At 48.0% G+C, this 20273-nt stretch overlaps 1 long non-coding RNA gene across 1 annotated transcript; it reads left to right on the top strand.

Annotated features, from left to right (window-relative positions):
• Positions 1-596: 596 nt before the first annotated feature.
• Positions 597-6600, top strand: LOC137319508 (uncharacterized). The gene is made up of 2 exons (XR_010962176.1): positions 597-704; positions 6004-6600. It is a non-coding gene; the product is annotated as an uncharacterized lncRNA (long non-coding RNA).
• The last annotated feature ends 13673 nt before the right edge of the window (positions 6601-20273 follow it).

Here is a 20273-nt window from a genome sequence, read left to right as displayed (position 1 = left end):
TGGATTATTGCACTAGGCCCTGGACCCATCCCTGGCCTGGATTACTGCACTAGGCCCAGGACCTGTCCCCTCTCCCCGGCCTGGATTATTGCACTAGGCCCTGGACCCATCCCTGGCCTGGATTACTGCACTAGGCCCAGGACCCTTCCCCTCTCCCCGGTCTGGATTACTGCACCAGGCACAGGAACCAGTTGCCATGATGAGCACTCCCTTTCCTCCTGCTCCTCACTATATTTCGTTCCCTTGAATTGCTCATGTCTTGCTGGGCAGACAGCAGGAGCCTCGAGCAGCGATATATCAGAAAACGATTCAGACAACAGACACCTTCCCAGTTCATGGAGCAGCTCCTCCGACAACTCAAAACAGACGTGAGCTGCCGAACTCCATTAGAACAGATTCAGTAAGTGAAAGAGAAGCTGAAAATGAGCCAAACCCTTCAGCACCAGTCCGACTCATGTAGGAAGAGCCCGGGGGATCAGTGTCAGATACAGCCTGGGGATCGGATCATGACCCTTATCCTGGTCCTTAGGTCCCTCGACCCTGATTATAGCCAAGGCCAACTCTTTGAGATGAGTAACTTGAGGCTGGACATCACTGACTGGGGCTGAACAAAGTGGGGTTAGAGGTAAAAGGTTAAAGGCAGGGTGACCTGGAGCCGTCACCAGGCCGGTGATGGTGCTGGCTGATGATGAAAGGTTTGCCGGGTAAGTGAAGATGGTGTGTGGATTTTCTATACGCTGCAGCTGCCTTACGCTGAGAGCCAGATGCTGCAGCAAGTCTGAGATTGAAGAATGAGTCGTTCCATAATAAAATTCCACCCCCCAGAAACCAGCTCCCCACATCCTAAGCCTGTCTATCCCGGAATACGCTGATCTCCTGAACCCCTCCCCCTCTCGAAGTCCCCCTCCCTCCTGAACCCATCTCCCCTCCTAAACCCCTCTCCTCCTCGTGAACTCCTCCCCTTCCCCCTCTCGCCCTCCCTTTCTCTTTCGCACTCCCTTTCTCCCTCCCTCCCTCCCTCCCCCTCAACCAGTTACTGTCTGCCCATTCCAAATCCCTCGGGGGTGGGGGGGGAGTGGAAGGAGGAGGGGGGGAAGGAGGGGGCAGGTGGCTGTCAGGAGTGGTGTCCCTGAATCTGTCCCTTTCCAGCCTGCTGCCTGCTGTTTCAGATATTCAGAAGACTCCCACTGCTGACAGACTGGGCCGATCAGCAGCCTCCCACATCGGGATTGGGATGTGAGATTTCGGGATTGGGATGTGAGGTTTCTGACACCACGGATACTCCAACTGTTGTCACACTGATCAGGCAGAGAGCTTCCCCCTCCTGTATCCTGCGAGCCCTCCCTGGGTCGGGCCAGGCCTGGGGCCCACAGAGAGAGTTCAGTGGGAGGAGGTTATCTTTGAGAAATTTACCAGCCTGTAAACAGCTGTCAGGCAGGAAGTGAACCTACAGACCCACAGCTTCTGGCTGGAGCTGAATTAACCCTCGATCTGCTGGTTTCAGCTCTGATCAGGAATTCAATAAATCAGTAGGGCTGATTTAACGTTCGGTGATAGTCGATTGGCCGCCTGTCGCACCCTCCATCACACGCACACACCCCTCCGTCACACACACCGCCTGTCCAACTCTCCTTTCACAATACAGTCAGGTCAAAAGTCAAAGATAAGGGTCCTGGGCTGGAATAAGGCAAAGTTCAGAGAGATAAGAAGATCTGGGACAAATTAACTGGGCAGAAAAGTTAAACAGGTCAACAGTTAACAAACAAGGTGATGGAGCAACAGTGGGAGATCTGTAAATATGGGATTGGCAGAGAGGGAGAGAGTGTGAGCATTAGATCGAGGGGTTTACAATTTGGAAAGGATGGGACAGGGTAGATGGAAGCAGACTGTTCCCAGTAGTTGAGGATATAGAACGAGGGTCTGTAGAAACAAGATTAAATGTAAGAGATTTAGAACAGAGGGCAGGAGAAACTTCTTCACAGAGAGAGTTGTGAGGCCGTGGGATTCACTTCCAGGGTTAGTGGATGAGGCAAAATCTGTCAACATTTAAGAATATGTTAGATAGTCATTGAAGGAAAGGGGATAAAGGGATTTGGGAGCAGGGCTGGTAGAGGGGATTAGGATACTGCTCCTTTAGGACGTGCTGAGTCCTCGGGAACTGGCTGTGTTTGGCAGTAATGATTAATGAAAGGGTTACAGACGGAGGTGTAGCACTGTGCTGTGTAATGGTTCTGCTAACTGATCGAATACAAATCTAGAATGAATTGTTTATTGGTGTGGTAATGCAGGAGTGTGTTAGCTCCAGACAGAGTCCGGAATGCAGACAGGAGCTAGTCAGTCCTGCAGGGCAGCGACACTGTGCTTTAAAGCAGCTTTAGGAATTTAACCAAACCCTGATCCATGATTCCTATCACACTTAATGGATACTGCACTTAATGGGTGCAATTATCAAACTTCCTGCCCTGCTCTAGGGCCTAGGGTCGCGGGGTTAGGGACACAATCACTCATTTTATACACAGGCTGCTGGCCAGAGTTCAGATAGAGAGAGAGAGAGAGACAGAGGCAGAGACAGAAAGCAACTCCAGACTGGATACTGCGCCGAGCACTGGCACAGGGCACACTCCAGACTGGATACTGCGCCGCGCACTGGCACAGGGCACACTCCAGACTGGATACTGCGCCGCGCACTGGCACAGGGCACACTCCAGACTGGATACTGCGCCGCGCACTGGCACGGGGCAAACTCCAGACTGGGTACTGTGCCGAGCACTGGCACGGGGCAAACTCCAGACTGGGTACTGCGCTGCACACTGGCACGGGGCACACTCCAGAGTGGGTACTGTGCCGAGCACTGGCACGGGGCAAACTCCAGACTGGATACTGCACCGAGCACTGGCACGGGGCAAACTCCAGACTGGATACTGCGCCGAGCACTGGCACAGGGCAAACTCCAGACTGGATACTGCGCCGCGCACTGGCACGGGGCAAACTCCAGACTGGATACTGCGCCGCGCACTGGCACAGGGCAAACTCCAGACTGGATACTGCGCCGAGCACTGGCACGGGGCAAACTCCAGACTGGGTACTGTGCCGAGCACTGGCACAGGGCAAACTCCAGACTGGGTACTGCGCCGCGCACTGGCACAGGGCAAACTCCAGACTGGATACTGCGCCGCGCACTGGCACAGGGCACACCCCAGACTGGATACTGCGCCGCGCACTGGCACAGGGCACACTCCAGACTGGGTACTGTGCCGAGCACTGGCACAGGGCAAACTCCAGACTGGATACTGCGCCGCGCACTGGCACAGGGCAAACTCCAGACTGGGTACTGTGCTGTCACCAGCATCAAATTCATTACATTTTAATCATCACTCCGGAGGGAGAGACAGAAAGAGAAAGAGAGAGAGAGAGGCACAAAGACAGAGAGAGTGACAGAGAAAGGCAGACAGAGGGACAGAGAGAGGCAGACAGAGGGAGACAGAGGCAGAGGGACAGATGGACCGAGGAAGAGGGACAGAGGCAGAGGGAGACCGTGAGAGAGAGTCGAGCGAGAAGAGCCAGAGAGAGGGTCGGACGAGAGCCAGAGAGAGAGTTGAGCGAGAGCCAGAGTCTGACAGAGAGAGAGACTGAGCGAGAAAGAGAGAGCGACTGAGAGAGAGAAAGAGAGAGAGACTGACAGAGAGAGAGAGAAAGAGAGGGAAAGACAGAAAGAGGGAGAGTGACAGAGGGAGAAAGAGAGAGAAACAGAGAGAGAGAGCGAGCCAAGCAGAGTCACCTCCTGACTCGCCAAGGCTTCTTCGACAGCACCTCCCAAACCCGCGACCACCTAAAAGGACAAGGGCATCAGGCGCATGGGAACAACACCACCTGCACGTTCCCCTCCAAGTCACACACCATCCCGACTTGGAAATATATCGCCGTTCCTTCATTGTCGCTGGGTCAAAATCCTGGAACTCCCTTCCTAACAGCACTGTGGGAGAACCGTCACCACACGGACTGCAGCGGTTCAAGAAGGCGGCTCACCACCACCTTCTCGAGGGCAATTAGGGATGGGTGAGTGAATACAAGTGTCAAGTGGCACATCCAGCCAACGAAACCTCCCGTCACCCACCCACCCACAAACACTGCCCATCCATACGCAATGCTGCATCTCACCCGCATATAGTATCACACTTGCAGGCCACACAACCACCACTCACAAGTCACACAAACTGGCAGCTATTCGACCACGACATGGCACATCACCCACACACCTTGCAGGACATTCACTGACACACTGACCTCTGTCTTGCAGGAGAAGGTGGCGTATAACACCCGCCAGCAGGAGGGACCTGAGGCTGGACGGGCACGTCTATACGTCCTCACCCACCTAGAGGAGACGGTGCTGCGGATTATTGGGAGGGCCGTCGCTGCAGCCGTTACAACGTTCCACGCTGGAGGTCCCGGTCAAGGGGGTCTCTGCATATCTAATGATCCTTCTCCTTTTCCACATCTCCCTCCTCCCATAATCTTTTCTGACTCACGTGCTGCACACGCTGTCAGCACACACCTCTTACTTGCTCCTCTCCCCACTCCACAACTCAACCTGTTCCCCTTTGTCATTGCAGATACCCAAGAACACGTGGCGGCACCCGAGGAGGAGGAGGGGGAGGGGGAGGGGGAGGGGGAGGGCACTGAAGCCACACCATCACTCGATCTGACACTTGCTTCCACCAGCTCAGAGACTGACACTGCGCGTCCTTTCGAGGTTTAGGTTAGAGGAGGGTTCTGCATGTGGTGAGACACCGAGCACAAGTGATCAGGAGCCGGGCGGAGGGAATGGATACCACAGGAGCCAACTCACCGGAGGGTGAGGTCGTTCACTCGTTCTGCTGCAGAGGAGTCAGATGAGGACTTCAATGGGCCAGGCTACAGAAGACGGCTGATGGGCGTACACCAACAAATGCTTGGGGCATTGGAAAGCCTGCGCCTAATAAGAAGGGGCATGGAGGAGTCCAGCTCCAACTTGGCGCAGGGCTTTGTACAGAGCTTGGAGCCCAATTTAGCGCCCCATGAGTTTGTGATTCGCGCACTTTGAACACTATCCCAGTTTTCTGAGTGATATATACTCTACCAGAGCAGACGGGTAATCATTATTCCAGGATAACATGAGGCTCTCCGTAATTTGTCACTTTTGAAAATGGAAGCCAAAGAATTAGCTGCAAAGCTAACAACATGTAATCTGGGGGTGTACGTACAGATAGCTTTGAAGTTGGCAGGACTAGTTGAGAAGGCTTTTAAAAAAGGATGTGGGATGCTGGGCTTTATTAATAGAGGCATAGAGTAGAAAAGCAAGGACGTTATGCTAAACCTTTATAAAACACTGGTTAGGCCTCAGCTGGAGAATTGTGTCCAATTCTGGGCACCGCACATTAGGAAGGATGTCAAGGCCTGAGAGAGGGTGCAGAGGAGATTTACTAGAATGGTGCCAGGGATGAGGGACTTCAGTTATGTGGAGGGACTGGAGAAGCTGGGATTGTTCTCCTCAGAGCAAAGAGGTGTTCAAAATCATGAAGGGTTTTGACAGAGTAAATAAGGAGAAACTGTTTCCAGTGGCAGAAGGGTTGGTAACCAGAGGACACAGATTTAAGGTGATCGGCAAAAGAGCCAAAGGGGGAAATGAGGAGAAATCTTTTTACGCAGTGAGTTGTTCTGATCTGGAATGCGCTGCCTGAAAGGGCGGTGGAGGCAGATTCAATAATAACTTTCAAAAGTAAACAATTTTACAACACCAAGTTATAGTCCAGCAATTTTATTTTAAATTCACAAGCTTTTGGAGGCTTCCTCCTTCCTCAGGTGAATGTGTCGATGATCTGGCATGTCTTGCAGAGGTTACCGTGGCAGGGTTGTGTGGTCTCGTGGACGAACAGATACCACCATCACGCGAGAGGACACCACCAACCAGGTGCATGGTTCATACTCCTGTGACTCGGCCAACGTTGTCTACCTCATATGTTGCAGGAAAGGATGCCCCAGAGCATGGTACATTGGCGAGACCATGCAGACGCTGCAACAACGGATGAACGGACACCGCGCAACAATCACCAAACAGGAGGGTTCCCTCCCAGTCGGGGAACACTTCAGCAGTCAAGGCCATTCAGCCACCGACCTTCGGGTAAGCGTACTCCAAGGCGGCCTTCGAGACACACGACAACGCAAAATCGTCGAGCAGAAATTGATAGCCAAGTTCCGCACCCATGAGGACGGCCTCAACCGGGATCTTGGGTTCATGTCACGCTACACGTTACCCCACCAGCGAACAAATGTTATCTGTTTTTAATATAACGGGTCAGTTGCTGTCTTTTCTATGTTTCTACCTCTCTATCTGTTTTTTTTTGTGATTTGTATATTCGGAGACCTTGTAGGTAACACCTGTCTGTCTGCACACTGATTGCCTTGGCAACGGGCAGTTGAAAAGACTGTCTGTAATCACCAAGCATTGTTCTATGATTTATAAATGCGATTTCATTTCGAGGATTTCATTTCCACAACATTCACCTGAGGAAGGAGGAAGCCTCCGAAAGTTTGTGAATTTAAAATAAAATTGCTGGACTATAACTTGGTGTTGTAAAATTGTTTACAATTGTCAACCCCAGTCCATCACCGGCATCTCCACATTATAACTTTCAAAAGGGAATTGGATAAATACTTAAAAAGGAGAAAGAGCAGGGGAATGGGACTAATTGGATAGCTCTTTCAAAGAGCAGGCAGAGGCACGATGGGCCGAATGGTCTCCTGCGCTGTAACATTCTATGATTCTAAGTCGGGCTGTGAATCCTGAACCTCTTGTGTCTCTGGGCAGCAGGAAGTGGTTGTTGGAACAGGATGAGGCTGGGGGAACTCCAAGTATCCTGTAGATCGTGGGGAGCAGAATCAGTGCGACACCTGGCCCCCTGTTTACATTCCCATTCCCTGTGATGTGCTGACAGATTCCCATCACTGCTTCCTGCAGCAAGTTGGGAAGCTACGATGGGAAAGGAAGTTTCAGCAATTGGCAGCTCTCAGGGTCACAGGCAGAACAGGAAGCTGCAAGAGGAAATGGCAGGGAGGGGGCTCACTGTCCCAGGCATGTCTCCACTCTGTCAAATCATAGTAATCAACCATTTCATTAAACTAGTGACGGAAATGGAGTCCAACCTGAAAAGTCTCCTGGTCAGTGAGAGGAGGAGGACAGCAATTCACATTAAAGTCTTTAGTACTCAGAGCTCGGCAGAAATCAGGAGGCTGTATAGGGTTCTTAGTCAAAACTAAGAGTCAGCACATCACAGGAAAGTCTGCAGCTTAATGCAGAGATAATTATAAGTGGTTCAAAAGCAGGGTCTGTGAAAGGAGGCCATTTAGAGAATAGCAATGCGGCTGTGGTAGAGACAAAGATCCTTTATTCACAAGCTCGACAGCAGTGTGGGGTCTGTAGGCCCCACAGCCCCGGCTCGCTGGGACACAGCTCTGAATGGGGTTATTATTCAGTCTGCAGCCTCTGTTATTACTGGACTCACGAGAATACTGTAACACACACACACACACACACAAAGTGCCCTTTACACAGCAAGAGCCAAGAGTTTCCATCCACAGACTGCACACCCCCTCCCCCATTCCCCAGACTGTCAACCCTCTCCCCCAGTGTCCCCCTCCTACCCCCATCCCCCTCCCCCGTCAATCATGGAATTAATATTTCTATATTTATAGATTGTGACAGGAAACAGAAACAATACCATCTCATTCTGAGGGCTCTGAGCTAACACAGGCCTGATCATACGATCATCGAGTCTCACTGCACAGAAGGAGGCCATTTCGGCCCATCGTGCCTGTGCTGGCTCGACAACAAGTCCAATCGGATCCTAGTGCTTTGCCTCTTCCTTGTCAGTTTCCACCTGAGTCATTACAAGTTGCTCCCTCAGCATACTGAGAACATCTTTCAAACCCAATCAGTTCTCACTTTACAACAACAACTTGCATTTATACAACGCCTTTAACGTAGTAAAATGTCCCAGGGCGCTTCACAGGAACGTAAATCAAACAAAATTTGACACCAAGCCACATAAGGAGATATTAGGACAGGTGACCAAATGCTTGGTCAAAGAGGTTGCTTTTAAAGAGCATCTTAAAGGAGGAGAGAGAGGTGGAGAGGTTTAGGGAGTGAATTTTAGAGCTTAGGGCCTACGCAGCTGAAGGCACGGCCGTCAATGGTGGAGCGATTAAAACCGGGAATGAGCAAGAGACCAGAATTGGAGGAGCGCAGAGATCTCGGAGGGTTGTAGGGCTGGAGGAGGATTCAGAGATAGGGAGGGGCGAGGCCATGGAGGGATTTGAAAACAACGATGAGAATTTTAAAATTGAGGCGTTCCCGGACCGGGAGCCAATGTAGGTCAGCGAGCACAGGGGTGATGGGTGAATGGGATTTGGTGCGAGTTAGGATACGGGCAGCAGAGTTTATTAACAGCGCAATATAAACTAAATGGTACAATTTTAAAGGAGGTGCAGGAACAGAGATCTGGGGTGCACATACACAAATCTTTGAAGGTGGCAGGACAAGTGGATAAGGCTGTTAAAAAAGCATATGGGATCCTTGGCCCAACTCAGCACCAGGTTGAGCTACGGGACAGCAGTCTGTATGAGGAGCCCCATGAAATTACCTGGAACGGGACCAGGTGAGACAGGGAGAGGCCCATCGACAGTGGATCCTACAGGCTGCTAAAATCTTCCCAAGCGGCTAAACAGGGTGGGACAGGTCAGCCAGATCTAGTCCTTGGCAAAGGGCCAGCAGCGACAGACAGTTCCACTCAAACCATGAACCTGCTGCCCTGCTTCAACATAAATCATTGAGGCCAGGAAGGTCCTGGGAGATGGGTTTCCTCAGCCTGTCAGCCTGGTGGTGAGTAAACATACAGCTCTCAATGGTTTCAGCCCTTTACACGGGCCCTCCCCCCACCCATACAATCAGCACTAGCCTTACTGTTAGTGAATCTCTGAACCATTAACATATATATTTATATCACTGAGTCCCTGTAAGAGACAGAGAAAGAGAAAGAGAGAGGCAGAGGCACAGAGAGAAAGAAAGAGAAACAGAGAGAGAGACAGCGAGAGAGAAAGAAAGAGAAACAGAGAGAGAGACAGCGAGAGAGAGAAAAAGAGAGAGAGAGAGAGGCAGAGTCACAGAGAGAGTGATACACAGAGAGAGCGAGAGAGAGAGAGAGAGACACACACAGAAGCGGAGAGCGACACAGAGAGAAACAGAGGGACAGAGAGAAACAGAGGGACAGAGAGAGACACACAGAGACAAAGACAGGGGCAGAGAGACACAGAGAGACAGAGACACGGAGCGACGCAAACACGGAGAGATGCAGACACAGAGAGACACAGAGACAGAGCGACACAGAGAGAGAGAGACACAGAGACAGAGCGACACAGAGACAGAGCGACACAGAGAGAGAGAGACACAGAGTGTGACAGACAGAGACACAGAGAGAGAGACACAAAGAGATACACAGAGGTACAGAGGGACACAGAGAGAGAGAGAGAGAGACACACACAGAACATAAGAAATAGGAGCAGGAGTAGGCCGTACGGTCCCTCGAGCTTGATCCGCCATTCAATCAGATCATGGCTGATCTTCGACCTCAACTCCACTTTCCCGCCTGATCCCCATATCCCTTGATTCCCTTAAAGTCCAAAAATCTATCGATCTACCATTTAAAAAAAAAATTGTAATGGAGAAAATAATAGGACTTAAGATAGACAAATCTCCAGGATTTGAGGATTTCCACCCGAGTATTAGAAGAAACAGGTGAGAAAATTAGACACTAGAGACACGAGAGTCATACAGCACGGATAGAGGCCCTTCGGCCCATCGTGTCCGCGCCGGCCATCAGCCCTGTCTACTCTAATCCCATATTCCAGCATTTGGTCCGTAGCCTTGTATGCTATGGCATTTCAAGTGCTCATCCAAATGCTTCTTGAATGTTGTGAGGGTTCCTGCCTCCACAACCCTTTCAGGCAGTGAGTTCCAGACTCCAACCACCCTCTGGGTGAAAAAGTTCTTTCTCAAATCCCCTCTAAACCTCCCGCCTTTTACCTTGAATCTATGTCCCCTTGTTATAGAACCCTCAACGAAGGGGAAAAGCTCCTTAGTATCCATCCTATCTGTGCCCCTCATAATTTTGTACACCTCAATCATGTCCCCCCTCAGCCTCCTCTGCTCCAAGGAAAACAAACCCAATCTTCCCAGTCTCTCTTCATAGCTGAAGCGCTCCAGCCCTGGTAACATCCTGGTGAATCTCCTCTGCACCCTCTCCAAAGCGATCACATCCTTCCTGTAGTGTGGCGACCAGAACTGCACACAGTACTCCAGCTGTGGCCTAACCAGTGTTTTATACAGCTCCATCATAACCTCCTTGCTCTTATATTCTATGCCTCGGCTAATAAAGGCAAGTATCCCATATGCCTTCTTTACCACCTTATCTACCTGTTCCGCCGCCTTCAGGGATCTGTGAACTTGCACACCAAGATCCCTCTGACCCTCTGTCTTGCCTAGGGTCCTCCCATTCATTGTGTATTCCCTTGCCTTGTTAGTCCCTCCAAAGTGCATCACCTCGCACTTTTCCGGGTTAAATTCCATTTGCCACTGTTCCGCCCATCTGACCAACCCATCTATATCGTCCTGCAGACTGAGGCTATCCTCCTCGCTATTTACCACCCTACCAATCTTTGTATCATCAGCGAACTTACTGATCATACCTTTTACATTCATATCCAAGTCATTAATGTAGACCACAAACAGCAAGGGACCCAGCACCGATCCCTGTGGTACCCCACTGGCCACAGGCTTCCAGTCACAAAAACAACCTTCGACCATCACCCTCTGCCTTCTGCCACTAAGCCAGTTTTGTATCCAAAGTGCCAAGGCACCCTGGATTCCATGGGCTCGTACCTTCTTGACCAGTCTCCTGTGGGAGACTTTATCGAAGGCCTTACTGAAATCCATGTATACCACATCCACTGCGTTACCCTCATCCACACGCCTAGTCACCCCCTCAAAAAATTCAATCAAATTAGTCAGACATGATCTTCCCTTGACAAAGCCATGTTGACTATCCCTGATTAATCCTTGCTTCTCCAAGTGGAGACTAATTTTGTCCTTCAGAATTTCTTCCAATAATTTTCCTACCACTGATGTTAGGCTCACTGGCCTGTAGTTCCCCGGTTTTTCCCTACTCCCCTTCTTGAATAATGGTACTACATTAGCGGTTCTCCAGTCCTCTGGCACATCCCCTGTGGCCAGAGAGGTTCTGAATATATGTGTCAGAGCCCCCGCAATCTCCTCCTTTGCCTCACATAGTAGCCTGGGATACATTTCGTCCGGGCCTGGGGATTTATCCATTTTTAGGCCTGCTAAAACCGCCAATACCTCCTCCCGCTCGATGTTAATATGTTCGAGTATATCACAGTCCTCCTGCCGTATTTCTATGTCTACATCATCCTTCTCCATAGTGAAAACAGATGCAAAAAATTCATTTAGAACCCCTCCTACATCTGCCGGCTCCACACACAGATTGCCATTTTGTCCCTAATGGGCCCTATTTTGCAGATGAATTAGTCATAATTTTTCAAATCTCTAGATTCAGGAATTGAACCCTTGGATTGGGAAATTGCAAATGTGACCCCATTAGTTAAGGGAGAAACCAGGTAACTACAGGCCTGTCAGTTTAACATAGAAAGACATACAATTCTGCAAAGATTAGTGGCAGGTCAGAAGATTGGACAGAATATAAAAAATAGCAAAGAATGACTAAAAGAATAACAAGGTCGGAAATTAGAGTACGAGAGAAAGCTAGCTAGAAATATAAAAACAAGTAGTAAGAGTTTCTACAGGTATTTAAAAAGGAAAAGAGTAAGTAAAGTGAGTGTTGGTCCTCTAGAGAGAGAGTCTGGGGAATTAATAATGGAGAATAAGGAAATGGCGGATGAATTGAACGGATATTTTGCGTCCGTCTTCACTGTAGAGGATACAAATAACATGCCAGAAATAATTGTGAATCAAGAGGTGAAAGGGAGGGAGGAACTTAAAACATTTACAATCACCAGGGAAAAGGTTCTGAAATAAATATCAGAACTAAAAGCTGCCAAGTCCCCAGGTCCTGATGGACCTCATCCTAGGGTCTTAAAAGAAGTGGCTGCAGAGATAGTAGATGCATTGGTATTAATTTTCCAAAATTCCCTAGATTCTGGAAGGGTCCCATCAGATTGGAAAATAGCAAATATAACTCCTCTATTCAAGAAAGGAGGGAGACAGAAAGCAGGAAACTACAGGCCAGTTAGCTTAACATGTCATTGGGAAAATGCTAGAATCTATTATTAAGGAGGTTATAGCAGGGCACTTAGAAAATCTCAATGCAATCAGGTAACGTCAACACGGCTTTGTGAAAGGGAAATCGTATTTGACTAATTTATTAGAGTTCTTTGGGGAAGTAACAAGCAACGTGGATAAAGGGGATCCTGTGGATGTGGTGCACTTGGATTTCCAGAAGGCTTTTGACAAGATGCCACATCAAAGGCTACTACACAAAATAAGAGCTCATGGTGTAGGGGTTAACATATTAGCATGGATAAAGGATTGGTTAGCTAACAAGAAACAGAGAGTAGGCATAAATGGGTCATTTTCAGGTTAGACCATAAGAGATAGGAGCAGGAGTAGGCCATTCGGCCCCTCGAGCCTGCTCCGCCATTTAGTGAGATCATGGCTGATCTGATTTTTACCACAACTCCACTTTCCTGCCTTTTCCCCATATTCTTTGACTCCCTTGCTGATCAAAAATTTGTCTAACTCAGCCTTGAATGTATGATAGAAGTTTACAACATGGAAACAGGCCCTTCGGCCCAACATGTCCATGTCGCCCAGTTTATACCACTAAGCTAGTCCCAATTTCCTGCACTTGGCCCATATCCCTCTATACCCATCTTACCCATGTAACTGTCCAAATGCTTTTTAAAAGACAAAATTGTACCCGCCTCTACGACTGCCTCTGGCAGCTTGTTCCAGACACTCACCACCCTTTGAGTGAAAAAATTGCCCCTCTGGGCCCTTTTGTATCTCTCCCCTCTCACCTTAAATCTATGCCCCCTCGTTATAGACTCCCCAACCTTTGGGAAAAGATTTTGACTATCTACCTTATCTATGCCCCTCATTATTTTATAGACTTCTATAAGATCACCCCTCAACCTCCTACTCTCCAGGGAAAAAAGTCCCAGTCTATGTAACCTCTCCCTATAAGTCAAACCATCAAATCCCGGTAGCATCCTAGTAAATCTTTTCTGCACTCTTTCTAGTTTAATAATATCCTTTCTATAATAGGGTGACCAGAACTGTACACAGTATTCCAAGTGTGGCCTTACTAATGTCTTGTACAACTCCTGTATTCAATGTTCTGACCAATGAAACCAAGCAAGCTGAATGCCTTCTTCACCACCCTATCCACCTGTGACTCCACTTTCCAGGAGCTATGAACCTGTACTCCTAGATCTCTTTGTTCTATAACTCTCCCCAATGCCCTACCATTAACGGAGTAGGTCCTGGCCCGATTCGATCTCCCAAAATGCATCACCTCACATTTATCTAAATTAAACTCCATCTGCCATTCATCGGCCCACTGGCCCAATTTATCAAGATCCCGTTGCAATCCTAGATAACCTTCTTCACTGTCCACGATGCCACCAATCTTGGTGTCATCTGCAAACTTACTAACCATGCCTCCTAAATTCTCATCCAAATCATTAATATAAATAACAAATAACAGCGGACCCAGCACCAATCCCTGAGGCACACCGCTGGTCACAGGCCTCCAATTTGAAAAACAACCCTCTGCACCCACCCTCTGTCTTCTGTCGTCAAGCCAATGTTGTATCCAATTGGCTACCTCACCTTGGATCCCGTGAGATTTAACCTTATGTAACAACCTACCATGCGGTACCTTGTCAAAGGCTTTGCTAAAGTCCATGTAGACCACGTCCACTGCACAGCCCTCATCTATCTTCTTGGTTACCCCTTCAAAAAACTCAATCAAATTCGTGAGACATGATTTTCCTCTCACAAAACCATGCTGACTGTTCCTAATCAGTCCCTGCCTCTCCAAATGCCCGTAGATCCTGTCTCTCAGAATACCCTCTAACAACTTACCCACTACAGATGTCAGGCTCACCGGTCTGTAGTTCCCAGGATTTTCCCTGCCGCCCTTCTTAAACAAAGGCACAACATTTGCTACCCTCCAATCTTCAGGCACCTCACCTGTAGCTGTCGATGATTTAAACTAATGTGGCAGGGGGATGGGAACCGATGCAGGAAGTCAGTGGGAAATAAAGTGGTGACAGAAACAAAAGGCAGTAAGGGAGAGTGTACAGAACATGACCGGACAGATGGTCTGAGAAAGCAGGGCAAAGACCAAGGGAAGTCTAGATTAAACTGCATTTATTTCAATGCAAGAAGTCTGATGGGCAAGGCAGATGAACTCATGGCATGGATGGGTACATGGGACTGGGATGTTATAGCTATTACTGAAACATGGCTAAGGGAGGGGCAGGACTGGCAGCTCAATGTTCCAGGGTACAGATGCTATAGGAAAGATAGAGCAGGAGGTAAGAGAGGAGGGGGAGTTGCGTTCTTGATTAGGGAGAACATCACGGCAGTAGTGAGAGGGGATATATCCGAGGGTTCGCCCACTGAGTCTATATGGGTAGAACTGAAAAATAAGAAGGGAGAGATCACTTTGATAGGATTGTACTACAGACCCCCAAATAGTCAACGGGAAATTGAGGAGCAAATATGTAAGGAGATTACAGACAGCTGCAAGAAAAATAGGGTGGTAATAGTAGGGGACTTTAACTTTCCCAACATTGACTGGGACAGCCATAGCATTAGGGGCTTGGATGGAGAGAAATTTGTTGAGTGTATTCAGGAGGAATTTCTCATTCAGTATGTGGATGGCCTGACTAGAGAGGGGGCAAAACTTGACCTCCTCTTGGGAAATAAGGAAGGGCAGGTGACAGAAGTGTTAGTGAGGGATCACTTTGGGACCAGTGATCATAATTCCATTAGTTTTAAGATAGCTATGGAGAAGGATAGGTCTGGCCCAAAAGTTAAAATTCTAAATTGGGGAAAGGCCAATTTTGATGGTATTAGACAGGAACTTTCAGAAGTTGATTGGGAGAGTCTGTTGGCAGGCAAAGGGACGTCTGGTAAGTGGGAGGCTTTCAAAAGTGTGTTAACCAGGGTTCAGGGTAAGCACATTCCTTATAAAGTGAAGGGCAAGGCTGGTAGAAGTAGGGAACCTTGGATGACTCGGGAGATTGAGGCACTAGTCAAAAAGAAGGAGGCATATGACATGCATAGGCAGCTGGGATCAAGTGGATCCCTTGAAGACTATAGAGATTGCCGGAGTAGAGTTAAGAGAGAAATCAGGAGGGCAAAAAGGGGATATGAGATTGCTTTGGCAGATCAGGCAAAGGTGAATCCAAAGAGCTTCTACAAATACATAAAGGGCAAAAGGGTAACTAGGGAGAGAGTAGGGCCTCTTAAGGATCAACAAGGTCATCTATGTGCGGAACCACAAGAGATGGGTGAGATCCTGAATGAATATTTCACATCGGTATTTACGGTTGAGAAAGGCATGGATGTTAGGGAACTTGGGGAAATAAATAGTGATGTCTTGAGGAGTGTACATATTACAGAGAGGGAGGTGCTGGAAGTCTTAACGCGCATCAAGGTAGATAAATCTCCGGGACCTGATGAAATGTATCCCAGGACGTTATGGGAGGTTAGGGAGGAAATTGCGGGTCCCCTAGCAGAGATATTTGAATCATCCACCGCTACAGGTGAGGTGCCTGAAGATTGGAGGGTAGCAAATGTTGTGCCTTTGTTTAAGAAGGGCGGCAAGGACAAGCCTGGGAATTACAGACCAGTGAGCCTGACATCTGTAGTGGGTAAGTTGTTAGAGGGTATTCTGAGGGACAGGATCTACAGGCATTTGGAGAGGCAGGGACTAATTAGGAACAGTCAGCATGGTTTTGTGAGAGGAAAATCATGTCTCACGAATTTGATTGAGTTTTTTGAAGGGGTAACCAAGAAGATAGATGAGGGCTGTGCAGTAGACGTGGTCTACATGGACTTCAGCAAAGCATTTGACAAGGTACCGCATGGTAGGTTGTTACATAAGGTTAAATCTCATGGGATCCAAGGTGAGGTAGCCAATTGGATACAAAATTGGCTTGACGACAGAAGACAGAGGGTGGTTGTGGAGGGTTGTTTTTCAAACTGGATGCCTGTGTCCAGCGGTGTGCCTCAGGGATCGGTGCTGGGTCCGCTGTTATTTGTTATTTATATTAATGATTTGGATGAGAATTTAGGAGGCATGGTTAGTAAGTTTGCAGATGACACCAAGATTGGTGGCATTGTGGACAGTGAAGAAGGTTATCTAGGATTGCAACGGGATCTTGATAAATTGGGCCAGTGGGCCGATGAATGGCAGATGGAGTTTAATTTAGATAAATGTGAGGTGATGCATTTTGGTAGATCGAATCGGGCCAGGACCTACTCCGTTAATGGTAGGGCGTTGGGGAGAGTTATAGAACAAAGAGATCTGGGAGTACAGATTCATAGCTCCTTGAAAGTGGAGTCACAGGTGGATAGGGTAGTGAAGAAGGCATTCAGCATGCTTGGTTTCATTGGTCAGAACATTGAATGCAGGAGTTGGGATGTCTTGTTGAAGTTGTACAGGGCATTGGTGAGGCCACACTTGGAGTACTGTGTACAGTTCTGGTCACCCTATTACAGAAAGGATATTATTAAACTAGAAAGAGTGCAGAAAAGATTTACTAGGATGCTACCGGGACTTGATGGTTTGACTTACAGGGAGAGGTTAGACAGACTGGGACTTTTTTCCCTGGAGAGCAGGAGGTTAAGGGGTGATCTTATCGAAGTCTATAAAATAATGAGGGGCATAGATAAGGTCGATAGTCAAAATCTTTTCCCAAAGGTAGGGGAGTCTATAACGAGGGGGCATAGATTTAAGGTGAGAGGGGAGAGATACAAAAGGGTCCAGAGGGGCAATTTTTTCACTCAAAGGGTGGTGAGTGTCTGGAACGAGCTGCCAGAGGCAGTAGTAGAGGCGGGTACAATTTTGTCTTTTAAAAAGCATTTGGACAGTTACATGGGTAAGATGGGTATGGAGGGATATGGGCCAAGTGCAGGCAATTGGGACTAGCTTAGTGGTATAAACTGGGCGACATGGACATGTTGGGCCGAAGGGCCTGTTTCCATGTTGTAACTTCTATGATTCTATGATTCTATGAAATATCTCTGCTAGGGGACCCGCAATTTCCTCCCGAACCTCCCATTCAATGACTCAGCCTCCACAGCTTTTTGGGGTAAAGAATTCCAAAGATTCACAACCCTCTGGGAGAAGAAATTCCTTCTCATTTCCGTCTTAAATGGGTGACCCCTTATTTTGAGACTATGCCCCCTAGTTTTAGATTCCCCCATGAGGGGTAACATCCTCTCAGCATCTACCCTATCGAGTCCCCTCGGAATCTTGTATGTTTCAATAAGATCTCCTCTCATTCTTCTAAACTCCAATGAGTATCGACCCAACCTGTTCAATCTTTCCTCATAAGACAACCCTTCCATACCCAGAATCAACCTATTGAAGCTTCTCTGAACTGCCTCCAATGCAAGTATGTCCTTCCTTAAATAAGGGCACCAGGACTGTACGCAGTACTCCAGGTGTAGTCTCACTAACACCCTGTACAGTTGTAGCATGACTTACCCACTTATATACTCCATCCCCCTAGAAATAAAGGCTAATATTCAATTTGCCTTCCCAATTACCTGCTGCACCTGTATGTATAATATTTTGCTTCCTCAAAGAATTCTAATAAATTTGTCAAACATGATTTCCCCTTCATAAAACCATGTTGACTCTCCTTGATTGTATTATTAATCTCCAAATGTCCTGCTACTACTTCCTTAATAATGGATTCTAGCATTTTCCCAATGACAGATGTTAGGCTAACTGGTCTATAGTTGCCTGCTTTCTGTCTCACTCCCTTCTTGAATAGGGATGTTACGTTTGCAGTTTTCCAATCCGCTGGGACCTTTCCAGAATCTAGTGAATTGTGGAAGATTACAACCAATGCATCCAATATCTCTGTAGCCACTTCCTTTAAGACCCTGGGATGCAAGCCATCAGGACCAGGAGACTTGTCAGCCTGTAAACCCATTAGTTTACCTAGTACTTTTTCTCTAGGTTGGCAAGATGTAACGAGTGGAGTGTGACTTGGATGAAGGGGCCGAATGTACGGTCGCTAAATTTGCTGATGACACAAAGGTAGGTAGGAAAGTAAATTGTGAAGAGGACATAAGGAGTCTGCAAAGGGATATAGATAGGTTAAGTGAGTGGGCAAAAATTTGGCAGTTGGAGTATAATGTGGGAAAATGTGAACTTGTCCACTTTGGCAGGAGGAATAGAAAAGCAGTATATTATTTAAATGGTGAGAGATTGCAGAACTCTGAGGTACAGAGGGACCTGGGTGTCCCAGTACATGAATCACAAAAAGTTAGTATGCAGGTACAGCAAGTGATTAAAAAGGCAAATGGAATGTTGCCATTTATTGCAAGGGACATGGAATATAAAAGTCGAGATGTTTTGCTACAGTTTTCTGGGCATTGGTGAGACCACATCTAGAATACCGTGTGCAGTTTTGGTCGTCTCATTTAAGAAAGGACATAATTGCTTTGGAGGCGGTTCAGAGAAGGTTCACTCGACTGATTCCTGGGATGAGGGGGTTATCTTTGAGGAAAGGTTGGACAAGTTGGGCCTGTATACACTGGAGTTTAGAAGAATGAGAGGTGATCTTATTGAAACATATAAGATCCTGAGGGGACTAGAAGGATTAGATGCTGAGAGGAAGTTTCCCCTTGTGGGAGAGACTAGAACTAGGGGCCAGAGTTTAAAAATAAGGGGTCTCCCATTTAAGACGGAGAAGAGGAGAATTTTTTTCTGAGGGTTGTGAGTCCGTGGAATTCCGTTCCCCAGAGAGCAGTGAAGGCAGGGTCATTGAATATTTTTAAGGCTGAGTTAGATAGATTCCTGATTAACAAGGGAGTCAAAGGTTATAGTAGGTAAACGGGAAAGTAGGGTTGAGGTAGCAATCAGATCAGCCATGATCTTATCAAATGGCAGAGCAGGCTCGAGGGGTCGAATGGCCTAATCCTGCTCTTAATTCATATGTTCGTACATACATCAATTCAGAGGTAGTGACATATCTATCATCTGAATTAAAGAGTGGCTGAGGACTCCCACAAGTATCCTGTCAGGATACAGTGATGCATTGTACAAGGACTCTAATCCCCAAACCCCAATATGCAGTGTACAAGGAGTTAATCCCCCAAAACCCAGTGTACAAGGGGTTAACCCCTGTGATAAGGGGTTAATCCCCAATCTCTTGGATAGTCTGTTTTCCACAGATTGAGTGTTGCCGTATGAAGAGACATGGAGTAGCCTCTGCTGGGCCCAGAGAGTCATTACACTGGGCAGCAGAGCCTGAAACACTCTATCCCTTCACAATAACAGCCACCTTCAGCCAGAAGTGCCGAATGGATGATCCATCTCAGCCTTCTCCTGAGGTGCCACCATCACACAAGTAGCCGTGCCTCTAGCCAAGCTGTTCCAGTACAGCTACAACACTGGCATCTACCCGACAATGTGGAAAATTGCCCAATGTACATCCGGTCCACAAAAAGCAGAACAAATTGAACCCAGCCAATTACCGTCTTATCAGCCTACTCTCAATCATCAGGAGTCGTCAACAGTGCTATCAAGCAGCACTTACTCACCAAATAACCTGCTCACAAATGCTCAACTTGCCATCTTCTCACCATATCCCCCAACCCCACCTCCTCCCCAACTCTGTCCCTCAACCCTTCAGTGTCCTGCATTCTGACCCCCAACCCTTCACCTGCTAACAGACACACTCACTAAACAACAGCTCTCCTGGAATGGGGGGGGGGGGGGGGGGGGGGGGGGGAAGGCAGTAGACCCCCAATTCAGAGCCCAACTCTCAGGTACAGGTCCCCATCTCTCCTGAAGTTGCTGACCCTTCCTGGGGTCAGGGATCACCGAGAAACACCTGCCCTTCTCTGGGCACACCTGTACCTCCCCAACAGAGTTAGAGAAATGAGATTGCTG

This window comes from Heptranchias perlo, unplaced genomic scaffold (genome assembly GCF_035084215.1).
Source record: "Heptranchias perlo isolate sHepPer1 unplaced genomic scaffold, sHepPer1.hap1 HAP1_SCAFFOLD_853, whole genome shotgun sequence".
In the NCBI taxonomy this organism is placed as follows: domain Eukaryota; kingdom Metazoa; phylum Chordata; class Chondrichthyes; order Hexanchiformes; family Hexanchidae; genus Heptranchias; species Heptranchias perlo.
This window is presented reverse-complemented; position numbering and strand designations above follow the sequence as displayed.